We start from the raw sequence: 18,664 nt of genomic DNA, 5'->3' as shown, positions 1-18,664 counted from the left end.
AACCCCTGGCCAGACTTATCAAAAAGAAAAGAGAAAAGACCCAAATAAATAAAATCATGAATGAAAGAGGAGAGATCACAACCAACACCAAGGAAATACAAACAATTATAAAAACATACTATGAGCAACTCTATGCCAACAAATTCGACAATCTAGAAGAAATGGATACATTTCTAGAGACATATAAACTACCACAACTGAACCAGGAAGAGATAGAAAACCTGAACAGACCCATAACCAGTAAGGAAATTGAAACAGTCATCAAAAATCTCCAAACATACAAAAGTCCAGGGCCAGATGGCTTCCCAGGGGAATTCTACCAAACATTTAAAGGAAAATTAATTCCTATTCTCCTGAAACTGTTCCAAAAATAGAAATGGAAGGAAAACTTCCAAACTCATTTTATGAGGCCAGCATCACCTTGATCCCAAAACCAGATAAGGATCCCATCAAGAAAGAGAATTACAGACCAATATCCTTGATGAACACAGATGCGAACATTCTCACCAAAATACTGACCAATAGGATCCAACAGTACATTAAAAGGATTATTCACCACGACCAAGTGGGATTTATTCCAGGGCTGCAAGGTTGGTTCAACATCCGCAAATCAATCAATATGATATAATACATTAATAAAAAAAAGAATAAGAACCATATGATACTCTCAGTAGATGTTGAAAAAGCATTTGACAAAGTGCAGCATCCCTTCCTGATTAAAACTCTCCAAAGTGTAGGGATGGAGGGCACATACCTCAATATTATCAAAGCCATCTATGAAAAACCCACTGCAAATATCATTCTCAATGGAGAAAAACTGAAAGCTTCTCTGCTAAGGTCAGGAACACGGCAAGGATGTCCGTTATCACTACTGCTGTTCAACATAGTACTAGACGTCCTAGCCTCAGCAATCAGACAACAAAAAGAAATTAAATCGGCATCCAGATCGGCAAAGAAGAAGTCAAACTATCACTCTTTGCAGATGATATGATACTATACGTGGAAAACCCAAAAGGCTCCACTCCAAAACTGCTAGAACTTGTACAGGAATTCAGTAAAGTTGTCAGGATATAAAGTCAATGCACAGAAATCAGTTGCATTTCTTTACACCAACAAGACAGAAGAAAGAGAAATTAAGGAGTCAGTCCCATTTACAATTGCACCTAAAACCATACGATATCTGGGAATAAACCTAACCAAAGAGGCACAGAATCTATACTCAGAAAACTATAAAGTACTCACGAAAGAAATTGAGGAAGACACAAAGAAACGGAAAAATGTTCCATGCTCATGGATTGGAAGAACAAATATTGTGAAAAAGTCTATTCTACCTAAACCAATCTACACATTTAATGCAATCCCTATCAAAATCCCATCCATTTTTTTTTTTCAAAGAAACAGAACAAATGATCCTAAAATTTATATGGAACCAGAAAAGACCTCGAATAGCCAAAGGAATATTGAAAAAGAAAGCCAAAGTTGGTGGCATCACAATTCCAGACTTCAAGCTCTATTACAAAGCTGTCATCATCAAGACAGTATGGTACTGGTATAAAAACAGACACATAGATCAGTGGAACAGAATAGAGAGCCCAGAAATAGACCCTCAACTCTATGATCAACTAATCTTCGACAAAGCAGGAAGGAATGTCCAATGGAAAAAAGACAGCCTCTTCAACAAATGGTGCTGGGAAAATTGGACAGCCACATGCAGAAAAATGAAATTGGACTATTTCCTTACACCACACATGAAAATAGACTCAGAATGGATGAAGGACCTCAATGTGAGAAAGGAATCCATCCAAATCCTTGAGGAGAACACAGGCAGCAACCTCTTCGACCTCAGCTGCATCGACGTCTTCCTAGGAACATCGCCAAAGACAACAGAAGCAAGGGCAAAAATGAACTATGGGATTTCATCAAGATCAAAAGCTTTTGCACAGCAAAGGAAACAGTTAACAAAACCAAAAGACAACAGACAGAATGGGAGAAGATATTTGCAAACGACATATCAGATAAAGGGCTAGTATCCAAAATCTATAAAGAGCTTAGCAAACTCAACACCCAAAGAACAAATAATCCAATCAAGAAATGGGCAGAGGACATGAACAGACATTTCTGCAAAGAAGACATCCAGATGGCCAACAGACGCATGAAAAAATGCTCCACATCACTCGGCATCAGGGAAATACAAATCAAAACCACAATGAGATACCACCTCACACCAGTCAGAATGGCTAAAATTAACAAGTCAAGAAATGACAGATGCTGGTGAGGATGCGGAGAGAGGGAACCCTCCTACACTGTTGGTGGGAATGCAAGCTGGTGCAACCACTCTGGAAAACAGTGTGGAGGTTCCTCAAAAAACTGAAAATAGAGCTACCCTATGACCCAGCGATTGCACTACTGGATATATACCCTAAAGATACAAATGTGGTGCTCTGAAGGGGCACGTGCACCTGAATGTTTATAGCAGCAATGTTCACAATAGCCAAACTATGGAAAGAACCTAAATGTCCATCAACCGATGAATGGATAAAGAAGATGTGGTATATATACACAATGGAATACCATGAAGACATCAAAAGAAATGAAATCTTGCCATTTGCAATGACATGGATGGAACTAGAGGGTATTATGCTTAGCGAAATAAGTCAATCAGAGAAAGACAACTATCATATGATCTCCCTGATATGAGGAAGTGGAGATGCAATGTGGAGGGGTTGAGGGGTAGGAAAAGAAAAAATGAAAGAGGGTGGCATTGGGAGAGAGACAAACCATAAAAGATTCAATCTCAAAAAACAGACTGAAGGTTGCTGGGGGGAGGGGGGAGGGGGGACGGGAGAGGGTGGTGGGGATATGGACATTGGGGAGTGTATGTGCTATGATGAGTGCTGTGAAATGTGTAAACCTGGCGATTCACAGACTTGTACCCCTGGGGATAAAAATGCATTATATGTTTATTAAAAAAAATAAATTAAAAAAATAAATAAGCTAATGGGACTATATCAAAATAATAATCTTCTGCCCAACAAAAGGAAATAATCCACAAAACTAAAATACAACCCGTGGAATGGGAGAAGATATTTGCAACTGACATATCAGATAAAGGGTTAGTATCTAAAATATGTAAAGAACTTATACAACTCAACACCCCAACACCCCCAAAACAAATAATCCAATTAAAAAATGGGCAGAACACATGAACAGACATTTCTCCAAAGAAAGACATACAGATGGCAAATGGGCACATGAAAACATGCTTGTCATCACCAATCATCAGGGAAATGGGAATCAAAACTGCAGTGAGATATCATCTCCCATCTGTCAGAATGGCTAAAATCAAATTCGTAAGAAACATCAGGTGCTGGTGGGGATGAAGAGAAGAAGGGCTCCTCGCGCACTGCTTGCGGGAATGCAAACTGGCATAGCTACTGCAGGAAACAGTTTGGAAGTCCCTCAAAGAGTTAAAAATAGAACTCCCATGGCATCCAGCAGTTGCACTACTGGGTACTTACCCAAACAATACAGAAACACCAATTCAAAGGGATACATGCACCCTTATGTTCAAAGCAGCGATATTTATAATAGCCAAGATATAGAGGCATCCAGGTACCCATCAACTGATGAACGGATAGAGAAGAGGTGGTGTATATACGCAATGGACTATTACTCAGCCGTGGAAGAGAATGAAATCTTGTCATTTGCAATGACGTGGGTGGAGCTAGAGTATTGTGCTAAGTGAAATAATCAGTCAGAGAAAGACAAATACCATGTGATTTCACTCATACGTGCAATTTAAACAACAAAACAAATCATCATAAGGGAGAAAAAGAGAGGTAAACCAAGAGACTGACTCAGAACTATAGAGAACAAACTGCTCACCGGAGGTCAGCGGGGGAGGGGGAGCACGGAATAGGTGATGGGGATTAAGGAGGGTACTCGTGATGAGCGCTGGGTGACATCTGGAAGTGCTGAATTGCACTGTGTTGCACATCTGAAACCAATATAATGCTCTATGTTAGCTAACTGGAATTAAAATAAAAACTTAAAAAAAATTAAAACTATTGGTTTAATTAGAACAAACAAAAAAGAAAATGAACAAAATGAGCCCATCACTTAAAACAATTGACAAATTTGTGGCCAATGATAAAATTTGACTTTCATGTAAAAATTAGAATTTTGGAAAATGTGGACTCATCACCACAAACTTACCAGCTTTCCAATATTTAAAATCTTTCCCGATGAGGTCACTGGTGATAATAACAAATCTGATGTGGTTTTGAAGACCCTGTATAATGAAATGTGTCAACATTTGGAAAATCCACATAACTCAATGAAATAATATTTTCCAAACATCCAATGCATGGTTCTACAAGATCATGCATGGGTAAAAGGACCGTTGGAAGGAGATTCACCCATGTAGTTTATACAATACCTAGAATTGAGTATAAAAGTTTCATTGATATGGTTTCAAATTCTTCACTGCAAATAACCTTTAAAAAATTATTATTGGTTGAGTTTTGGTATAATATCAAAGATGAATAGTCACAATTCTAAAAAAAAAAAAAAACTATTAGAAACTCCTACCTGTATACACAATGGGATATTACTCAACCATCAGAAAAATGAAATCTTGCCATTTGCAAAGATGTGGATGGAACTAGAGAGTATTATGATGAGTGAAACAACTCAATCAGAGAAAGACAATTATTGTATGACTTCACTCATATGTGGAATTTAAGAAACAAAGCAGAGGATCATAGGGGGAAAGAGGGAAAAATAAAATAAGGTGAAATATGAGGGAGACAAACCATAAGAGACTCTTTACTATAGGAAACAAACTGAGGGTCGCTGGAGGGTAGCTGGGGGGAAAATTGGGGTAACCAGGTGATGTGCATTAAGGAGGGCCCATGATGTGATGAGCACTGGGTGTTACATGCAACTGATAAAAATTACTGAACTCTTCCTCTGAAACTAATAAGACACTATGTATTAATTAATTTAATAATAAAAAAAAACTCCTACCTATTCTAACCACGCATTTGGAAGGTAGACTTCCTTCACATATTTCAACCAGAACGATATATCCCAACAGACTGACTGCAAACGCAGATGGGATCCAGTCAGACATTAAAGAGAGCTGCAAAAATGTAAAACAACGCCACTCTTCTCACAGTTTTGGTTTTTTTTTTTTAATTTTATTTTGGAAAATAGTTTTTATAAAAATACATCATTTAGGGGCGCCCGGGTGGCTCAGTGGGTTAAAGCCTCTGCCTTCGGCTCAGGTCATGATCCCAGGGTCCTGGGATGGAGCCCCGCATCGGGCTCTCTGCTCAGCAGGGAGCCTGCTTTGCCCTCTCTCTTGCTCTGCCTGCCTCTCTGCCTACTTGTGATCTCTGTCAAATAAAAAAAAAAAGTCATTTATATTAACATGTAGTCATTCTATTACTGTTATTTTTTAATAAATTGAAAATAAGTATTTTAACAGTTCTGATTTAATCTCTAATACAGGTAATAACATATTAGAAATACAGCCCACATAAACATATGCCTTCGGAGGCCTCTATTCTTTTGAAGAGTGTGAAGGACTCCTCAGACCAAAAAGTTTGAGAATCCCACTCTAGCTCACAGTTTCCAGTCACCGTTATCACCTCTCCTCGGGCCTGGGCCCCTAGTGTTCTTCATGCTTTCAAGCCCTAGGGTCCAGTTTCTAACACATAATATCAGCCCCAGGGATTCCATTCCAGGGTGGCCTATGAAGACTCCAGCCTGATACATGCCCCTCTTCCTTACCATGAACCCCTGCTCTCACACACACATACACACAGCAACAACAACAACAGCTCCTATAGACAATGAAGACCCAATTTTTCCTTGGAGTAACTTTTGATCCTGGAAAAGTCAACTTCTCAGGCTTTATTTTCCTCAACTCTAATTCCCAGCTGTTAACAGTTAAAGCCATCTTCCTTGGGTCATTGAACTTAAATGAGACAATGGGTGTCTTCTCCATCTGCGGGCCCACTCTGCACCTTCCCACACCCTGCTCTGTACCCCTGGAGGCTTTCAGCTGGGTTTGGCCAGTGGCAGGCACTGGTAGGGGATGTGAAAGGGCAGGAGGAGAAAGTGATGTATGTGTACACACACATACATACATGTACCCACATGTGCACACACCCCCAGTTTGACTGTCTCTAGAAGAGGCAGAGTTCCTGTTGGACAGCCCCTCATATGGGGCATGTCCTCTTCTCTTTGTCCTTCGGGCCTAGGGATGAGCCTTTTCCAGCCCAGTGGTGCCCAACCGCCACCCCTCCCGCCACGTTGGTTTCCTTTACTAGCTCACACCTTTGTGAATAGCTCCTTCCTTAAATTCTCCTCAGTCACATTGTCTGGCTGTGCCATTTCGTTCCTACAGAGACTTTGACTGAATGATACAGGTGTGAAACACTGTAATCTTAGACACATCCATACCAAAGAAATGTCCTTTTCTTTCTGACCTTGAGTTTTCTACGACCACTGGGCATCTGCAGCTCCTGGCTCACCTTCTAAGGGAGGAAGAAGGACACAGGGACTTTTATCTTACTCAGTGCTCTCTATTCTTAATGCCACTTGTGTCTAAGGCACTGCACAAGGGGTCTGCAAAGAAATTCAAGAAAAGGAACAAACGTCCTGTGCTTTTTCATCTTTATGCCTTTACTCCTGGTATTCTCGGCACCTCAAGTGTTCTCTTTCCATCACTCAAAACCCTCAAATTTCACCTTCCTAAGAAACCTTTCCATATCCTCCAACCATAAATAATGTTTTTCTCCCCTCCAAACACCTCTTTTAAACCACTTATCTCTTTCTAACTTGTATTATTCAACGTGATTCAACACACATTTATCCAATGCTTATTTTATGCCAAGCCCTAAGCCAGACACTAAGCAGTGCAAGGAAAAACATTAAACATACCTGCCCTAGGGGAGCTCATGCTCTCACCAAGGAGACAGAAACATAAATACTTATGATGCAAAGGGAAAGGGGTCAGAACAGAAGTTTAAGCAGAATTCTATAGGTTATGATTAAGGGAAGCACTATGGAAACATCTAGAGAGAGGTGGGGAGATCAAGAATATTAGAAGGACAGTGGGGTGCTCTCCAGGCAGTAGGTTAAGGCAGGCTGGCAATCTCAGTCTAAGAGAAGCCTGGCACCTAGACAGCCAACATGGCACAGAGCACCAAAGTAGTCATTACGGAGGGTGCTTGCCGCATCTGTAAGCCTGAGGCCACCCCTAGGTCCCTGCTAGGTCTACGCGAGGCTTGCGAGGGATGACATAGGACCTTCCTGTTCCCTGGTGAACAAATTTAGAGCTGCCTGGTGGGTCATCAGACCAGCAGAGCCTTGAGATCTGCTGAAAAGACTTCAGGTGTTTCCCACCCAGAGTCACCAAACCGGACCCTACTTACTAATAGTGGGTTCCAGCATGAGGCCTCAGACAAATAGATGGGGGCCTCAGAAGTCACCAGGGCAGGCACCAGCTCAGATCAGCCATTCTTCAGGAAAGAGCAGGCCATTGGGAATGATGTTGAGTGAATCTCAGACACCTTTCCCCCATGGCAGCCCATCACCTTGTAAACCCTCTACCACAATGCAGAGGAGCGGGGAGAGGAAGAGGACATTTCCAAGACTGAGCATTTACCCACAAAGGATGAGTCACCAGTTCCCAAGGAGATGGCAAACTAGCATAAGCTGCTAGCTTCCTCACCCAAAATTAATGCTGGAGAGACTACAGCAGAGAAAATAAGTCATGTTATCTGAGGATCTAAACATAAAACTGTGAGAAATCTCTGGGAGACAGAAGGCTCCTGACAACGGAGAATAGTCTGTGTGTGAAAGGGACAGGTGGGTGTGTGAAGGGGAACAGAGGGGGAGAAGCTCCAGGGAAAGATTAGGGTGGCTCTCCAGCTCTGGTCTTACATGTCGTCACCCACCTACCCAGACGCACCTCCACCCCCGCACAAACACCCTCCCACCCCACCCCCCACCCCCCCACCCCCCCCACACGCACAGAGCTTCCTGAGATGATCACTGTCTACTTAGACTAAGCAGCATCACAATCCAGGCCTCTGGGATTCCAGAAGTCTTAGAAAAATCCTGAAACTCTGCTGGAATAAAAGTTAACGGGACCAGTAGTGCGCTTCCAGTCACCCTTGGCTGTTCACTCATTCAGGGGCTCTCTGCCTTGGAGCTCACACCTTCCCCTCTTCTTCAAATTCACCAGAAGGAGCAAACTAGGACTCCAAATCCTCCCCACAACACATTACAGACAGAATAACTGTATCCCCAAGGGAACATGGGTTTACAGGTCAACACAATTTGACCCTGGGGAATAATAGCACTCTCAAAGAAAGATAACGAACCAAGCACCATACATCCCATGAAGCAGGATAATTGGGACAGGTGACCAAGATTTTTAAATATGCATAATAAGTATCTTGAACAAAAGAGACACTATTGAAACATGAAGTAGGTGGAAACCACAAAAGATGAACTCATAGAAACACTGTGTATGGATAATAATTGAAATAAGTAGAAAGGATAAATAACTGAATGGATAACCCTGAAGACAGAATATGTGTAAGCTGGGAGATCACACTGAGGCATTCTGGAAGGCAGCAGCGAAAATACGATGATAGAAACTTTTCAAGAAACACTAACACAAGTTGTAACTAAACAGAAGTACTAATGCCTAAATAATGGAATTCCAATAAACTGAGGGAAAAAGAGGGGAGGGATTGGTTGAAGAAATAAGAATAAAAGATGAAAGACCCCAGACAGAAAGGATTTATAGAGTCCCAAATAGGATAATAAGGAAAAACCCACATCCAGGCATATTTTGGCAATATTAAGAAATCAAAGATACAAAAGGAAAATTCCAAGTTTACCGAAAGAAAAACAAGTCATCTTAAAAAAGGTAAAGACTCAGCTTTTATCAGATTTCTTAACAGTATGTTGGATATAGGAACACACAGAGAAATACTATCAAAGTATTAAAGGAAAATAACATCGAACCTAGAATTTTATATATAGCCAAATTGTCGTTTATATGCAAGAGTGCCACCAGGATATTTTCAGGCATATGAGGTTTACCACACAAAATCCCATTTTGATAACTCTCTTGGAAGAGCACTTAAATAAAAACAGAAATAAATCCAGGAAAGTGCTGCTAAAAAAATTAGATGGAAAAATGATCAAATTCCTTAATAAAGCTTGTCTAAAACAGCAAGTATCAAACAAGGGATTAGAAAAGAAAATGCATATTTATAAGCCTCAAAACTAAGATTTTAGACATTATCAAACACATAAACAGAAGTGCAGGTTTTAAATTAAAGGCAACCAATATAATAATAAAAAATAGAAGATATAATTTTTACATAAGCATAAGAAAATCTATCTATGTAATGGAAATCATAACAGAAGAAAAATTAAAATCCAAAAAAATGTAGAATATATGGAAGGTACAAAGTGATATGGCAGAAATAATCCAGAAACATGCCTAAATACATAAAGAAATGTATTATATGATAAAGATGGCATCTTCAAATTACTGGAAAAAAGATGGAATTTTAGATAAAGGATGTTGAGACAACTGGATAATCATTTGGATAAAGATAAAATTGAAACACACTTCACATTCTGAAAATGAATCAGGCTCATTTGATGTATCAGTGAACACACAAGTACTAGGGGAAGACAGGTGAATTACCTTACAGTTTTGGACTGGAAAAAGACTTTCTCACTATGGCTCAAAATCCAAAACCAATAAAAGATAATTCAGTGACATAAAAAAAAAACCTATACCTAAGATCACTATAAACAAAATCAAAAACACATTATACACTGGGAAAATCTATGCAATGTGTATCACAGATAAAAAGCTAATATCATGGCATGTAAACAATTCACAAAAATCAAGGAGAGAAAGTTGAAACAGACTAAACCAAAGAAATGGGGAGGAGGGGGGTCCTGAAATATATAAAAAGATCATTAGAAAATGAGAAGATATGAGAAATGCCAGTTAAAACTCATTGACACCACTCAGCAACTTCAAGATAGACAAAATTTCAAAAGCTTTTTATAAAACATTCCATTGACAAGAATATGGGAAAATAGGCTCTCAAAGTTAACACTGATGGGAATACAAAATGGTACAACCCCAGAAAGGATTTGGCAATATCTACCACGACTACATATGCATTTAACTTTGTACCCAATAATCCTATTTACATTTAATTTACTTTGAAGACCCATCTCTGAAACAAAATACGCACAAGATGATTCATTGTAGCATTTTTATAATAACAATATATTGGGAATAATGTATATGCATATATGCAGAACAGATTAGTAGAATAAGTCATTGTCTATGCATACCTTGGCATAATATATAGCTGTAAAACTGAATATTATCTCTGTTAATTGATGGAAAGTAATTTCCAGGATATTTTTAAGTAAAAGACATGGATAGTATGCTATGTTTTTGTAAGAAGGAAAGTAAAATAAGAATTTATGTTCATTTTTGCAAAAGAAACATAGGAAGGATAAATTAGTGAAATTGGTTACCTACAGGGAATGAGTGGATACAAAGAAGAAGTGCTAAGAAAAGGACAGAAACTTCTCTAAATGTACTGTTTGTATCATTTGGATTTTTGACCCATGTAAATATTTCACTACACAACAGTGAAACTAAATCATTGAACACGAGGAGGAGGGAAAGACCTTAAAAATAATGTAAACAGAAATAAATGAACCTATCTGTGTATTGAATCGATAAGATAACTCTACAGAAGGAAAAAAAAACCAATTAACTTTTGAGCATAGTATTTGGGCTGTACAGTCTCAGTGAGACCTACTCTAAAAATAACTGCAAAGAAGTTTTGAATTTTATCCAACGGCATCGTTTTGAAGGTGGATTGGTATTGCAATCCAAAGCAATTTTGTACGTAGTATGGCAGTGAGCAAATAAGCTCATATACCAATGTGCCTGAGAACCAGGGAGGTTGAAAAGCTGTTGGAGAGAATCAGTGTGCAAGAAGGAGATACACATAAGGAAGGGGAAAGGAGGGCAAGGATCCTGCAGCATTAGACTGGAATGAGAGGTGATCACCTGATTTTTTAAGGATTCATTTTCCTCCAACCTTATTGAGATATAACTGCAGTAACTAGCCACACATACTTAAAGTATGCAATATGTTCAGTTTTGACAAGTGTACATTCAAATAAAACCATCCCCACAAAGAACTGACAAACAATTCCCAAAAGTTTCTTTGTGGTCTTCCCTGCCTGTATGTCCATTTCCACGAAACCACTGATACTTTTTCTGTCATTATAGAATAGAGTGCATTTTCTGGAGTTTTACAAAAATAAAAGTATATAGTATGTACTGGGTTTTTTTTTCTTGATTCTTTCATTAAATATGATGACTTGAGATTCATCCATGTTGTGTATCAAAATGCATTCCTTTTTGTTTTTATTCCTAAGATTGAAATGGCTCTGTTATTAGGTTTATGTACATTTGTAGTTGTTATGTCTTCCTAATGAATTCCCCCTTTTATCATTATGATATGTTCTTCTTTACCTATAGTGATACTCTTTATCTTGAAGCCTATTTTATCTGATCTCAATATAGCAATTCTAGCCTTCTTACACTTATTATTTGCATGATATCTATTTACTTTAAAGTCGCCAGTGTCTTTGTATATAAGCATGTCACCTAAAGGCAGAGTATAGCAGGGACTGACTTGCTTTTTTATCTACTCTCTGCCTTTTAATTGAAGGGTTTAGACCTTTAACACTTAATGTAATTATTAATATTGTTGGATTAAGTTCTACCATTTTACCATCTATTTTCTTTTTTCCCCTTATTTTTGTACCTTTATCCTCCCTTTCCAGTCTTCCTTGGGATTATGGAAATAATTTTTAGCGTTCTATTTTTATTTGTCATTGGCATTTGGCTAAATCTCTTTGTATTATTTGTACTTTTTGCTCTAGAAATTATATATATAAATATGTATATGTATTTATTATTTTATATACATTTATATTTGTTCATATTAGTTATATTTATTTATATTAATTATTATATATTTATATAAATATATCTTTCCATATTTGAGTAAAATATAGAAGTTATGCACTCATATAAACTCTACTATTTCCCTCAACTGAGATTTATCATTGTCATTTGTATTTTATCATCAGACATTGAAAATCCCACCAGAAAGTTTATAATCTTTGCTTTTTTTGTTCATGTTTGTTCTAAAAAAACTTAAAAGGGAAAAAAATGGTCTTTTATGCTTACCCAGATATTTGTTTTTGTCCCTTTCTGTTTTTCTTCCTTCATTCCTCAAGACCTTTTATTATCATTTTCCTTCACCCTGTTGAATTTCCTTAAGAATTCTCACAAAATAGGCATTCTAGCGACAAATTCTCATAGTTTTCCTTCATGTGAAAATAGCTTAATTTTGACTTTATACCTGGAAGATATTTTTGCTGGATATAGAATTCTGGGTTGATAGTTCTTCTCTTTCGGCGCTTTAAAAATGATGTTCTACTGTCTTCTGACCTTCAGGGATCTAATGAAAAATCTGTCATTAGAACTTTTGTTCCTTTATATGTAAAGTGTAGTTTTTCCTCTAGCTGCTTTCAAAGGGTTTTCTTCACATTAATTTCCACCATATCAATTATGATAAGCCTACATGTGGTTTTCTTTAATTTTATACTGTTTGGAGTTCATTAAGCTTCTTGACTCTTGGATATGCCAACATGAAATATAATAGAAACTCAATAATATATTACTGGAAGTCTGAAATGGATACAATGAGGGCCCAGAAGAGGTGTCTTCAATTCTACCACATTGAAGGGGAAGAGAGGCCAGGAATGGATACAAGCAGGTATAGAGAGCAATGGCACAAGCAGGCTAGACACAGGGACAGCATGAACAAAACGATGAAAGGTGACGCATGTGGACGGACCCCAGCTCTTCATTCTCCAGTGTTCTACTTCACGTCATCTTTTTTTAAAAAAAAATTTTATAGCCAGCTGGCTTTGTTCTGTGAATTTTTTTTCTTTTCAAGTTGACCCTGAGTTCAAGACCTGAGCCGAGATCAAGAGTCAGATGCTTAACAACTAAGCCACCAAGGCGCCTCTGTTTGGTGAAATTCTTAATGATATGTTCAGGCTGCACGTGTTTCCTCAATCTGTTTTGTCCTTGTAAGGGCAGGAATAACATTTCTCCCTTTCCCTGCATGTTCAGAGAACGTCTAACACAAGACTTCACAAATTAAAAAAAAAAAAAAACCCTAAAACAAAACAAAAAACAACCCTGCTCTTTGGATAGCATGTGGAGACTGCTTTGTCACTTTGTGAAAATACAGTAGCAGAACAAAGAAACTCAGTTTTTCCTATTAAAAAAACCTGCCTCTTTAGACAGTAACAAGTTAATTGGTTGAAGCAGTTTGAGACCGTTAGAAACAGAATAAGTAAAAAATTTCATTTTCTCACCCAAACTTATACCAATTAAAACTAACCCTCCAAACCTTAGATGTTTATCCAGCATTAATTACTACATTTAAGGGGCTAAAATTAAGTGCTTTGTTGGTTTCTGTAGATAATTTACATATCATTATTTCACAATTCATGTTGCAATAATTTTTATTAAAATTAGTCAATGAAAATGGAATAATATTACCTCTAAGCTTTCAGGACCCTAGGGTCAGAGTCATTTATTTTTTCTTCTTTAAAATTATAATTGTCAATTTAGAAAATATATATGTAGAACTTAATGATTTATTTTAAGAAGGAAAGCATGAAACAAAAATGGGTTAGTATTTATGATTTCCCTGGGCTTGTGTTAAGCCCATAATCAATGCTTTATAATATAGAAGGTGAGGAAAAAAAAAAAAACTAGGAAGAAGCAGAGAAAAACCACACAGAGTAGAGAAAAGAAGGAAAGTTTAAAAAAAAAAAAAAGAAAGAAAGAAAACAGAGGATATGATGTTAACTTTGCTGGCTCGGCATCTTCAAATTTAACTGTGGAGCTCAAAGAATAGCCAAGCCCCATCAGTGCTCCCAGGGACACCATTTGGGAAACTCTGGTCATAGCCATCCTCGAAAGCCAGCCAGGATGACCATGTGTCATTTGTGCCAAAAGCATGGAAGTCCAAAGACAGATGCTTGAGCACTTCTGGGCCCATTAATTGCCAACAGAGAGAAGTGGCCCCAGGGGACCCCAGCTCCGTCCCTGGCACTGTCTCCCACTGTCTCTTAGGAGAAGCCTAGCCAAGGCTAGCCTGCAGTCGGGGGGGGGATGGGATGTGGAGTGTTTGTGACACACAGTTCACCTGTGAGAGGTTTCAGACTCTGGGCACCCAGTGCAACTTCACATGAAGCTGGGGAGATGCACTAGAAATGAGCCCAGTTGTCAGGAGGCCAGCGCTCTCCTGTGCTCTGGGGGAAACAGCACGATAGGGGGTGAGGGGACAAAGAAATCCAGATCATACCAGATGCCCACTCATCCTGAAGGCAGAGATTGAGTTCTTACCATAGACTTCCCCGTCTTGCTGTATTCCGTCCCCCTCTTTCCTTCCTTCTTGTCCCTCCGTGTTTTTTGGTTGTCTCCTCTGCTCCCTCCCCATCCTCGTGTTTTTCTCCTCTCTCTACTTCAAGGTCCTGCTGGCCAATAGGGTCGTTCTGGTCAAATGGGGACCTGCCAGAATTTCCCCCGGGCCCTCTCTCCCACTCCCACCTGCCACTCTCCCTTCATCCCCATCTCAAGACGTCACAGGCACGGTGACAGAGGAGCCTGCCCTAAATTCCTCAGATGGGGTTGGAGGGGCGAGGATAGGATTGTTGGCTGTCCGTGTCACTGTATGTCTCTAAGCCAGGAGGGGGATGGTTGTTTCTGGAGCAGAGTCTTCTCAGACACCCTCTTTCCACTCACATCCCTCTGCAGAGAGGAGTTGGCCGGTGTGACATTTCCTGACAGCTCTGACAGGCCTCAAGGAGACAATTAATGCCTCACAGCTGCCTCTATCAGGGAAGGTGCTGGAAGAGGAGGAAGGCGGGGGAGGGAAGTGTGTAAATTTACAAAAAGTTTTAAAGTAAGAGTAGAGCATAGGGAGGGAACTGAATCAAAATGTTATTGAACAAATTGCTCTTGGAATCCCCTTAAGGGTAAGAGAGTGGACACTTGAGGCAAACTTATGGAATCACCACAGAGACAGACTAGGAGGCTCTCTGCTGGAGCTTCTGGAAAGGAGAATGCCGATGGCAGATCCCCCGCCCCTGGCCTGGAATCCTGAACTGTTGGACCTTGAACCCTGCCTGCCTCATGGACAGGGATCCAGGCTGTCTCAGGCTGCAGGTGCCCAGTGGCCAAGGTTGGGAGAGGGAGGGCAGCCCCTGGGAAAGTGCTTTCTGATAAAAAGTCAGACAGACAGAGAGATGGACGGGACTCCTTCCCTCCCAGACACCCCCACGTCTGCCTGGGCAGACAGATGGGCCTTCCTCTGGGCTTTATAGATTAATGCGTCCTTCTTATCAATTATGGAGACAAGAAAGTGTAATTTTCTCCCCGTGTTTATACTGTTCAGGATTAATCTGCCTGTAAATGGATAATCTGTCAGCTTTCCGAGACACTGAAGTGGGTAGGGGGTGGGGCAGGAAATGGGGAAGAGATTTAGCAGTGGGTAATGCCATCTGCTTTATTAGGTTGTTTTATAAACCTGACATTCAATTTGTTCTGGAGGACTCGGTGACGGATTATTCTGTAAATTCCCAAATAATTACGATAACCAGAGAAAGAGAAAAAAGGGGGAGAGGAAGGTGAGTTTGGAGGGGTGGGGGTTACCAGCCCAACTGTGAGTGACAGTTCCAAGGGACAGCATCCAGCCCCAGCCCCCTCTGAGGGGGGCTGGAGAAGGGCTAGGCCTCAGAGGCCAGGGGGATTGACAAAAAGGCCCTGAAGAGCCGCCCTGGGGAGCCACCCCGGGTCTCATCCCTTATCTCCCTTCCCCCATCTTCCAACCTCAAAGTCTCTGCTCTCCCCAACAAGATGGTGACTTCCAGCTAGCCGGGTCTACTTTCTCCTGTCATCCGAGTCTGAATCCCTGGGGAAATTATTTCAACTCTCTGTGCCTCAGTTTCTTCAACTGTAAAATGGAGACAGGAGTGGTACTTACCTCCTCTGGGTGCTGCTGCTAGGATCTATCAGTTCCTACAAGCAAAGTGCTTAGAATAGAGCTTAGGACCTACTAAGCGCTGTATAAACTCGCATTTGCATTTTTCTCTCACAGGCCTGACCCTGCTGCTGACAATATAGTACGCTCTGGATAGAAATCTGAAGATTGAGTCTGAAAAATCAGAATGGGGGTATCCAAATCTCCTGCTGATAAGCCCTTTAACAACCAGAGCCTTCACCCCGCCCCTCTGTCCCCTGCTAGAACACCACCGGGGACGAGGAACTCCCTCCCTACCATGCAGGCAGCTCACTCCATCATCAGACTGTTCCAGTGAGTCCTCAGACAACAAAACCTGCCTTCCCCGAGCAGAGCCCTCCCAAAGGGTTAACTCTGCTGGGTTTGCAGAGGGAGGCAGGGGAGAGCCCCTCAGGTAAAGCATAGTCTTGATTATGAGCTCTGAGAGCTCGTTTTTCAGCAGAATGCTTCTATTCAATTACCCTGTGCACGCTTATCTTTTACATTTCCAAATGCTGCCTTCCACGGCTTCTGTAATCTTATTTGCCATTGGTTCTGGGGTGGAGGTGGGGGTGGGGAAGGAAGGCCACACAGTGTGTGCCCATCCTTGTGTTTCAGGGTACAAGTGGGTGGTCATGGATCCCCTGCAGGGAGAGAGGGTTGGACACTGCAGTCCTTATTACCTGCTCTCTCTGCCCCGCTCTGTGCCTTTGCCTCTCCCAGGGTAGTTCCCAGTTACCTCAGTTCGTGACCAAGATAAAGAGGCTCAGGGAGCGTGACCACTCTCTCTGCGGCTTCCCACAAAGAAAATGCCTGTGGCTAGAGCGACAGCTGAGACCAACACAAGCCCCTTGACATCTCAGAGAGTGTTCTTGACCATCAGCCCCCATGTCATCGGTGTGTAAATATTACACACGTCGAGAACATTCTTCTTCAGGTTAAATTGTTTGCATCGTGGGGAATCCATTCCAAGTGGCTTGGATGCAACTGTAGCTGCCCATCTTCCACAATGTGCCCAAGACTAGGAATAGTGCCCTCGGCCCCAGTAATCCAATCAAGGATGGTCCTGTGACCTAAACCAAGCCAATCAGCCCCTTCCATTGGACTTTGCTGCCAAAGTTCTAAGGGAAGAAGCTTTATTCTCCCTGGAATTGCTGATCTGGTAGGACTTGAGCCTTGTGTTATTAATGGCCACCATGCTCACCATGAAGAGAACACCCGACTACAATTCAGAGAGACAAAGCCTCGATGACATTTGGAAGTCTTAAACCTAGCCCTACCTGAAGCCTAGATTCTATTTTTGCTCAATAGTATGAGTTGTGCTACTATCATAAAGGCCTCATTAATACAGGGACTTCCTTCCCATCTCAGACTATCTCACAAACTCAAAAAGTGTCTGTCAAAGAAGGATTGGGAGCTGCATGATCTCTTGCATCTCAGTAAGAGTAGGGTTGCACAACTTTGGGGGAATCCCTCTAGTTCCCAGATTAAACCCCCCTTCCCTATCATTATTCCTGTGTGTACTGACTCATGTGTTTCTCCTTACAGGTTTTGTGTTTCTCCTACCATTTTCCCAATGACCTTTGTCTCCATCTATAACCAAACTCCCTGGGGACAGTGCGAGGACCACTTCCAGGTCTCCTTTGTCTCTGTGAATTTCTGGTCCAGGGATCTCAGGTGTCTGATCTGGAGTCTGATGGTTTGAGGGTATCTTCATGTTTGTGTGGGTATGAGTGTGTTCTTAGGGATATGTGAGAATGAAGGGGGTGGACTGCCCAAAAAAAAAAGTAAATATGCTGCAGATTGGAGGAAGAGGGAGAGAATAAAGATCTGAGCCAACAGGATTCCAGTTTGCAGTCTGAGAGGTTCTGTTCAGTAACTTCAGCTGACTTTATGTTAGCATTTACTCAGATCCATCTTCTACCAAGAGAGGTCTAAGGGAACTTACAAGTATGGTTGTTGACGTGAAGAGAAGCATGACATAAATGCAGTGTTCATTTCCTTAATTGTGTGTCCCGTCCTGGCAACAGGCCCGCTCAGGGACCCCTGTGAGCCACCCCAAGTCCTCCCCTGCAGTCCTCCCCAACTGTCCTTCCCAGATGCTGGCTGAGCTGACTAGTGAAGGGCTTTCCCTGCAGAAGGTAATCTGTAGAAACTGGAAGAGGGGACCATTTTTCAAACGTGTAAACACCAAGCAAAGTAACAAGTATCATAAAGAATCAGGGAAGCATGACACCACCAAAGGAGCAAAATAAAACTACAGGGACTGACCCTAAAGAAATGGATATCAACAAGCTGCCTGACAAAGAATTCAAAATAATTGTCTTAACCAATGAAAAGGCAAGCTGCAGTCTGGGAGAAAATATTCACAATTTATATATCTGACACAAGGGTCATATCTGGAATACATGAAGAATTTTTTATAACTC

The sequence above is a fragment of the Mustela erminea genome, chromosome 17, assembly GCF_009829155.1.
Source record: "Mustela erminea isolate mMusErm1 chromosome 17, mMusErm1.Pri, whole genome shotgun sequence".
Classification (NCBI taxonomy): domain Eukaryota; kingdom Metazoa; phylum Chordata; class Mammalia; order Carnivora; family Mustelidae; genus Mustela; species Mustela erminea.
The sequence above is the reverse complement of the archived record's forward strand: the minus strand, read 5'-3'. Positions refer to the sequence as shown.